Here is a 9,624-nt window from a genome sequence, read left to right as displayed (position 1 = left end):
GCAACCAAATTGAATTAAATTAACTTTATTTCAAGTAAATCCTATTATCCCTCCATCCACTTGCATTCTCCTACATCTCCCACTTGCATTCTAAAACCTATTCCTAATTTCTTCTAGACCCTTCTAATCACTTCTAAATTAACCTAACCCATCTTCTAAACTTTGTCACATCCCTAAACAAAGGGAAGTCACTTCTCAAACCCTCAAAGTCTTCAATAACCATTAAAGGCTCCAAGTCTCCAACAACTTTCTCTTACAAACCATTAATGGTTAACTCAACCCCCTTGCATGATTAGAGACTTTCTCTAAACTCAACCTCCATGTAACCCAAGGGTCTCATCAAGCATTCATTGCTTTTACCATGGTTATCCCCTAATCATTTGCACAAGAGTTTATCCTTTGATTAAAACTTAATCCAATGGGTAACCTTAACTTAAGCTTGACCCTTACCCCCTAAGATAACCATGAGGTCTTCTCAGGCATTTAATGTCTCCAACCCCTTTTCTCAACCAGTCTTATGTTGACATTTGTCACCATTTCATTGGTGCCAATTGCAAACATGGATTCCCAACTTTCAAACTCAACCCTTGATTAAACCTTTCAATCCTGGCCATCCATTGCCCTATTTTTGCTATAAATAGAGCTCTCATTCCTCCATTTTAAAATCCAAGTTTGTAGTATCATACTTATGCTCAAATACATTCAAGCTTTCATATACCATTTATGCTCATCATTTAGCCTCTCTTTAAACTAGAAATTAATCTAATATGTATTTTAGAGTATTTCTATTATCATTAGTTTAAATCATTAACTAATATAGTATGCTAAAATAGTTTGTTTACTAACCTTGTCATCTTATAGTTAGTTTATTGCATTTCTAGAATCATGTATAGCTTAGGATGCATCTCATATTAAAATCAATAAAAGCATCCCTTGTTCTTGCATTTTCCATCCCTAAACCATTTTGCTCAGTGATCTGAGAGCAAAAACATTGGTTTGAGGGACCGTGCAAGATAGAGAACCATGGAACCATCCTTGGGAAGCTGAGTTATGCTTCATAACTCCATAGCTTGCACCAAGAAGTCCTGTGGGTGTGTGAGCAAGGCTCCATAGAGCTCCATTTTTCGCATTTTGAGTTCTATCGACCCGCTTTTCCCACATACATTTCTGGCACCCACCATGGGGCATTACCCCATATATCTAATCGGTTTTGAAATATATCCACTTTTGCAGGTCCGCGAAAAATAAAAATCGACGTGTAGGAATCATTCCCTAGCGCATCTGGCTAACAACCTAGCGCATCCAATTCCCTGTTCAGTGCATGGGGTCCATCACCTAGCGCGTAAAGTCCATTTATCAGCTCATAAGAATACTAATTTTTTTTGTAGGTTTCGGCGCAGGAGAAAAACAAAGTAGCGTCTCTGGTACACAAAGTAGCACATCCCGAAGACAATATAGCGCATCACTGATTTATTTTAGCGCATTACTGTGATTTTGTAGCGCGTACAGTTTGTTCTGTAGCACATCACAGACCGAAATGAGAAAAACAAACATTGTAACCGAAAGTTAGAAATTAGACTTGGAGAAGTCCACCGAGGTATCTAATTGGTTATTTGGCAGGTTTCTAACAACTTCATTGCAGATAGGAGCTTCATCTTAAGATTAAGCTAGTTAGATTTTTACTAACTTACATATGTTAGTTTAAAATATGATTTTTTTTCTTAAAATTGAACTCACCTTGTTTTTAGGCTATAAAAAGAACCACTATCAAAAAATTTCTTGCTTTCATAGGAGAAAACCTTTATTTCAGGTTCTAAAAGGAACAACACAAACTTTTTTTTTTGCAAACATAGCTCTAAAAAGAACCTCACCATCCTTTGGTGCATAAAAGGATTCATTTTTAAAATTTTGCAAAGGAAAGAACCTCACTTACGAAGTTTTGTTCAAGATCAAAAGAAGGAAGTTATTCCCCTTTTCCGATTTTCTTTTGTTGACCACATCGATAAATTTGCTTTGTTGACCCGATTCTTTCACTAGATTAAATAATCATTGCTTTGAGGAACTAAAAGGAACACCATGCTTTTCTTGGAGCAACATCTCCAAGTAGAGGTTAGCAAATCACTGAATTGAAGGTTTAAAAAGAATTTTTGATTGCCTTGAATCGAAAGAGGAAGGTATATGCTCTCCCCTTAACTGGGTGATAAAAAAGCCAGACCTCTCTTAAAAAGCTTTCTTTCCTTCAAAGCATTTACATCCTTTAGCAGGCCTGCTTTCTCGAGGAGTTGAAATCAACTCTTAAAGCCATTTATGGCCAGTGTGAAGGGAACGACCTAAGTGGGGAACGACTTTGACGCCAAGTGTTCCAACCCACTATAATCAAAAGTGGAAAGTGATGAAAGTCCTTTTCAATGGTTGTGCGTAGTGATTAGCCTTCCCCCAGTATCCCTAAGATACGTAAATCCTTTGTCCTAAAGGTTGGGAAGCCTCCTAAGGGAGTTTATCACTGATGGCCGAAAAGGAAGCCTGATTAAGAACCTTAGCATTAGAAACTTTGAACCGAGTCAGTTGCCAAAAATTGGCAATATCATAGTGCAAGGGTGGAGAAGAATCCGCCCCCAAGATTACTCACCATATATCTCCCAAGATAGCTACTCAATTGTGAAGCAATTCACTTTGAGTTAATTTCTGGCAAAAGGCAAAAAAATGGGCGCCCCCTAGGGGGTGACAAGGCTGTTTGAGCTGAGGGAGTATCAAGACTAGTGGGCTATGATATTGTTAATGACCTTTGAATAAAGAGTCTATCTGATGTGCGTTTTGTTGTAAATCAAACCAGTGATAACATCGGGGATTTGAACACATCCTCAAAAGAATATACACTCAATGTTTAGCATTAGGATGATCATTATCTTCATGTGTGCTATGTATTCTTGTCACAAATGTTAAAATATCTTGCGAAGTATCCAACAATCAAACTCAAAAGTCAGTTCAAACAAGGAAAAATCATAAAGTGGAGAAAATTTCCAAATCCAACAAAACATCTTTTGAGATGGTTATCAACATTTCAACTATCTTTAGGAAAGACTTTCATCCAACAAGATTAGGGGAATATAAAACCAAGTAATTAAGATTTTATCTATTCAACTTAGTAAGCTTGAGTATCCAAAAACAAAATTATCCATCAAAATCACAAGTGTTAAAAATTCCAAAAATCGCAGAAAAACAACCAAGTCAAAATATATCCGGGCAGTTTAGCGCATGAGAACAACTTCTTAGCGCGTGGGGACCATCTTTTGGCGCATTAGACCTTCACCTTAGCGCATTAAGTCTTAACATTAGCACTTCATAGAAATCCAATTCTAGCAGTTTCAAGTAGCACGTTTTGAAAACAGTTTAGCGCGTTGAAGCATTAGCTTAGCGCGTGGAAGCCAAACTTTAGCGCATAGGGTTTAACAGTTAGCGCATTGGTGGCCCATATTGGCACATGACCTTCTTGAACCAAGGCAATAGAAAAATAAACCAGTTAGCGCGTATCAAGGGGCAGTGTAGCGCGTGGAGTCTTTTCTCTAGCGCGTTGAGAATTTTTTTTAGCACATCTAGTCTCTGGCTTAGCGCATGGTCAAAACTCAGAAAACCAAAGAGCAAAACAAGCCTTTCTTGAAAAAGTTTTCAAACTTCTCAAGTATCCTTTCAGGTCCAATATCAAACGTGATCATAAGAAATCAAATCAAAACACTAGAGAAATCATTTCCAAATCAAACAAGTCAGTCTTAGAACAAAAGTTGTCAAATCCAAAACTAGCTAAAGATAAGACTTTATCCTATCAAAATCAGGTATTATCATCACCTTGATCAAAAGGTCCATCATCTAAAGGATTCTATCAAACAACATACCAAGTTTAAACCTTAAGTTGTCAAATCAAGTTTCCATATTGGGAGACTTTATCCATATCATTTGACACACTTTGTCGTGAGGGGGCATCTAAACCTTCATTTGATAAAAGTAGACTTAAGTTTCCAAATGAAGTATCTCAATCCAAACATCAAAGGAAAGCATTGATCATTCATGTATGACCACTCCTCATATTTTGAGATGAACAAGTCTTCATCACAAAACTAAGTTAAAGAAGAGACAACCTAGTCCTAAGACCCTTATCAACAGGAGTAAATTTCTCTAAATCAACCTATCAAAAACATCAACTTTGATCATTCATATGACCATTCATTATCAAACCAAAAAAAAGGAAACTCAGTCAAAGGAAATAAGTCCTAACATAAATCAAGATCACAATATCATGACTTCCCAATCTGATCCCATCTTCGATCAAGATCCCACCTGTCAAGAATCTTATGATGATCCCCTAATCTTTTGATATTCCATCCATGATGATCCCCTTTCATCTCAAGAGCAGAGTCCCATTCAACATGCATCTCTTAAGAAAAAGCATGATATCCCTTCCATATCGTCCACTAATCTAATTCAAAATCAAGAGGAAAGCACAAACTCAAATGATCCTACTCCAAGTCAAGATCAAGATCAAGTAATCTCTTCATCCTCCAAATCTATCTTAGGTCCTTTCATTCCAAAGTCAATCTCTTCTTCCAACTCTATCTTAGGTCCTTTCATTCCAAACTCAATCTCTTCATCCTCCAAATCTTTCATTCCAAAGTCAATCTCTTCTTCCAAATCTATCTTAGGTCCTTTCATTCCACAATCAAACTCTTCATCCCTTCCATCTATCTTGGGTCCTTACCTTCCTCAATCACTAATCGATCACCTCAAATGATCCACAAGCAAGATCAACAAAGGAACACATCTTTGAAATTCTTTCAACCCTCTATCTAAACATCTTTCCAAAACTATTCTTCTATCATTTCCTCTATCTATTTTGGGTCCTTCTGTCCCAAAATTCAATTTTCCTCCATCTCTTCATCACTTCTCAAGTACCAACACTCATCCTGAAAAAATTTCTATCTATCCTCGCACAAATCTTAAAACATTCTATCTATAATCCAACACCTCTTTCCATCCCTATCATTCAATCCTTCGCATAAAATCTTTCATCTGTGAGATAGGTGTTTGTGTCATTTTGTCACATACTTGCCCATGCTCGAATCTAATGTTCAGTCCTTTTCCTAGATATCTATTCATGAAATGCTTCAGAATCCGAGGTTGTTCCTCTTTAACATTTTCTTTGGTTGGGATACACACTCAATCCAGAAAAGAACCACTTATCGTATCTTGGTACTGACATCTTTTGATTACTATATCTCATACACTTTATTGATTGCTCTAAATCATTGTGATCTCTTAAATTGAAGACATGGCTAGTGAAAAATCTAAAATCTTGCTTCATCGCCATTGTAATTATCAGACCCATGTAAGTTTCATCACTTACAAGCCAATGCAAGAAAAATAAAGAAAAAAAAAAAATATCAAAAGCATGAGCAAGAAAATGAATATCAAGAAAAGCAAAATGCAATATCAAAATGATTGGCTATGGGAACAGGCAAGTAACTCCATCGGGGCTATGGATGCCTGGCTGGCAATGGAGAAATATTTGTGAGATTATAGCGATAACCTCATCGGGGCTATGGATGCTCGCTGGCAGCGAGGCTCTATCCAGGATGCTTTTGAAGTCAAGGTGACTAGTGTAGCTAGCCATGTTGGATTCTGAAGATTACAATGATCACATGAGCCAGAATGAACCCACTTGCACACATATGGGTAATAAAAGACTAAGTACCTTGATCCAGTTTGGGATTCTTCTTCCCTTTTGAGTCTACTTCCTAATTGCTAGAAATGTTTAAGTTGAAATTTCCAAAGGTTCTAAGTGTGGGTTGGGTCTCTATCTTTGAAAAGTTGAAGAACACTTATTCAAATGGTGCTAAATGTTGTGACAATCTTACATATCACCTTTTTGTAAATGGAAACCTCTATGCTTGGGGGCAAAGTTCATCCACTCTATTCTTCCTTACCTTCATCCATATCCTAAATCCATATCTCTTATCCTATCTATTCATATCTTCTATCATCCTGTTATTTCTACAATCTTGCTTCGCTATCCTATCTATTCATATCTTCTATCATCCCATTCTTTCTACAATCTTGCTTCGCTATCTTATCTATTCATATCTTCTATCATCCAATTCTTTCTACAATCTTGCTTCGCTATCTTATCTATTCATATCTTCTATCATCCAATTCTTTCTACAATCTTGCTTCACTCTAATTCATATCCCTTATCCTATTTATTCATATCTTCTATCATCCAATTATTTCTACAATCTTGCTTCACTCTTATCCATATCCCTTATCCTATCTATTCATTGCTTCTATCATCCAGTGCTATCTACGATCTTGCTTCACCTCATCAATATCCTCTAATCCATATCCCTTTTCCTAACTATATATGATCTTCTTTCTCCTATCCATATCCTATCTTCATCCATATCCCCTTTTCCATCCTTGATCTTGATCAAAACTATGAACACAAAAAATTCATTTCCACCTCAATGGTTCAGTCATCCATTCATAATATTCCTTGTCTTGCTATACATTGGGGCAACCAAATACATCTTTCTTCTAATCCAAAAAACTAAAAAAAATCAAAATATCCAAAAAAAACTCAAAAAAATCAAAATATCCAAAAAAACTCAAAAAATTCAAAATATCCAAAAACTAAAAATCGACCAAAAAAAATAAAAAATCAAAGCATGAACACATGGCCCATCCATCAAATCAATTCAACAACAGAAAAAAAACTCTCAAAATTTGCAATCAAACTGATCACATGTCTTGTTAATCAATTCATTACTCAAAATCAACATCAACATCAACATGTCTTATACAGAGATAGGTACACTCGAAACCAGACAGATCGGTCTTATACGGGGTACTCACTCTTTGAAACCAGACATTCTTATCAATCATCAACTAAATCATAACAATGACATCAATCAGCATGACTGCTGGATTTTGTTCTAGTTAGCCTTATCTTTATCAATTGATGGAAATACATGTTTCACAAATCATATTGTACATATCATATCCACCCATCTGAGGCATCACCGGAAACTCACAAATGCTTATCAATCTTGGACATACTTAGTGTAGTCACTGTCATTGGTTTATCTGAATCAGTTATCCAAATTGTATCCCACCATGGCTTGGTGATCAGTGTACATATCAATATCAAAGTCGTATCAATAACAAGGGGCAAAATCCTGGCCTCACTGGGGGCATTTTGCCTACAAGATTTTCAACATCAGACCAAACACGTAGCAAGACAGTAAGGATCAGAACAACCAACAAATGACAAATGCCAATGCAAGAAGGCTAGACATCTTAGACTTGAACTGATTTCACCTAAACAAAGATCTATTTGCAAGATGTTTTAATTAACAAGAATACATTCCAAATAGCATGCATGCTTACTTATGGTTGTTAATTTTGCTTATCATATCTCCTAAGTGACTCAAGGATGTCTTACGACTAGAGAAGCAAGGAAGGAATGTGATGTTTTATTTGTCTTCTATCTGTGAGTGAAGTCTTTTACCATGCAAATTTGTCCTATGAAGAAATCAGGTGGCATATCACTGAGGACATTTCAAATTTGTACAGGACAAAGGTTAACTCTTGTATGTTTACGCAATCCGCACTCTGGTCGTCCTGGTTCAATTATACCTTGACGCTTGTGCTATCTTGCAAAATCAAACATCATGTAAATTTTTCTTAGGTCATTATGGTTCAATTATACCATTATGCTTGTATAAATTTTCAACATATCCCAAACAAATCAATGCTCAATGATGATACTTATCTCGAAAGCAAATAACATATGGTTATATCAGGATGACAAATGCAGAATGAGGATGCTTCAAAAACAAGTAGTTGCATATCATTTTACAAGTAGTTGCATATCATTTTACAATTAGTTGCATATCATTTTAAAATTAGTTGCATATCATATCATACATCTCATTTTCAAAATATCATTCATCATTCATCATTGCATCCCTCGCATGCATATCTATCACATCATCATGGAATCTTTCTTCACTTTCATAGCTTCATCATTCTTCCAAACTATCTTCTATCATTCTTCCAAACTATCTTCTACCATGTCTTATACAAGATATATCGTTCCTGAAACCAGATGTTTTGATCAGCTCTCATACAGGATATATTGTTCCTGAAACCAGACGTTTTGATCGGTCTTATATAGGATGTATCTTTCCTGAAACCAGATGTTTTGATCAGCTCTTATACAGGATGTATCTTTCCTGAAACTAGATGTTTTGATCAGCTCTCATACAGGATATATTGTTCCTGAAACCAGGTGTTTTGATCAGTCTTATATAGGATATATCATTCCTGAAACCAGACACTCGATCATCCATGCCTTATACAGGTGGTATCATTCTTGAAACTAGATGCTCGATCATCCATATCTTATACAGGCAGTATCATTCTTAAAACTAGATGCTCGATCATCCATGTCTTATACAGGAGGTGTCATACCTGAAACCAGACTTGATCTCATTCCAATTAATCTAATCAATCTTATCAAACTCATGCATGTCATCACTATCCACTCTTCTATCTTTCAAACAACATTCTTCTTCTTTCGAGAGATCATTCATGCCTTGTGTGCACGAATGATCTCCTGAGGGGGCATTATCATATCATCATATCGACTTTTTATATCAAATCAATTTTTCATATCCACAACATCATATCGATTTTTTATATCAAATCAATTTTTCATATCCACAACATCATATCGTTCAAATTTTGATAGCATATCCGACAAATTTTCTTTGAATCAACATGTGCACACACGTCACTTCAAAGAGGGGCAAAATGTAGACGTATAAAAATGACCATATTCCTAAATGAATATTTTATGTTCATTTCTCTATTTAATTAAATCTAATTTAATTAAATCACCCACATTCTTCTATTTAAATTAAGTAAATTATTCAATTTATTTAAATTAAATTCACTAGACTTCTTTTTACCATTTAATGAATAAATCATTTTATTCAATTAAACCCTTTCTATCCATTTTTAATTAAATTCAAATTTAATTAAAAAGTTTATCCTAAATTGAATAAATCTAATTTATTCCCAATTGCAACCAAATTGAATTAAATTAACTTTATTTCAAGTAAATCCTATTATCCCTCCATCCACTTGCATTCTCCTACATCTCCCACTTGCATTCTAAAACCTATTCCTAATTTCTTCTAGACCCTTCTAATCACTTCTAAATTAACCTAACCCATCTTCTAAACTTTGTCACATCCCTAAACAAAGGGAAGTCACTTCTCAAACCCTCAAAGTCTTCAATAACCATTAAAGGCTCCAAGTCTCCAACAACTTTCTCTTACAAACCATTAATGGTTAACTCAACCCCCTTGCATGATTAGAGACTTTCTCTAAACTCAACCTCCATGTAACCCAAGGGTCTCATCAAGCATTCGTTGCTTTTACCATGGTTATCCCTTAATCATTTGTACAAGAGTTTATCCTTTGATTAAAACTTAATCCAATGGGTAACCTTAACTTAAGCTTGACCCTTACCCCCTAAGATAACCATGAGGTCTTCTTAGGCATTTAATG

Source organism: Cryptomeria japonica, chromosome 1, assembly GCF_030272615.1.
Source record: "Cryptomeria japonica chromosome 1, Sugi_1.0, whole genome shotgun sequence".
Taxonomy (NCBI): Eukaryota; Viridiplantae; Streptophyta; class Pinopsida; order Cupressales; family Cupressaceae; genus Cryptomeria; species Cryptomeria japonica.
Note: the sequence above shows the minus strand (reverse complement) of the source record.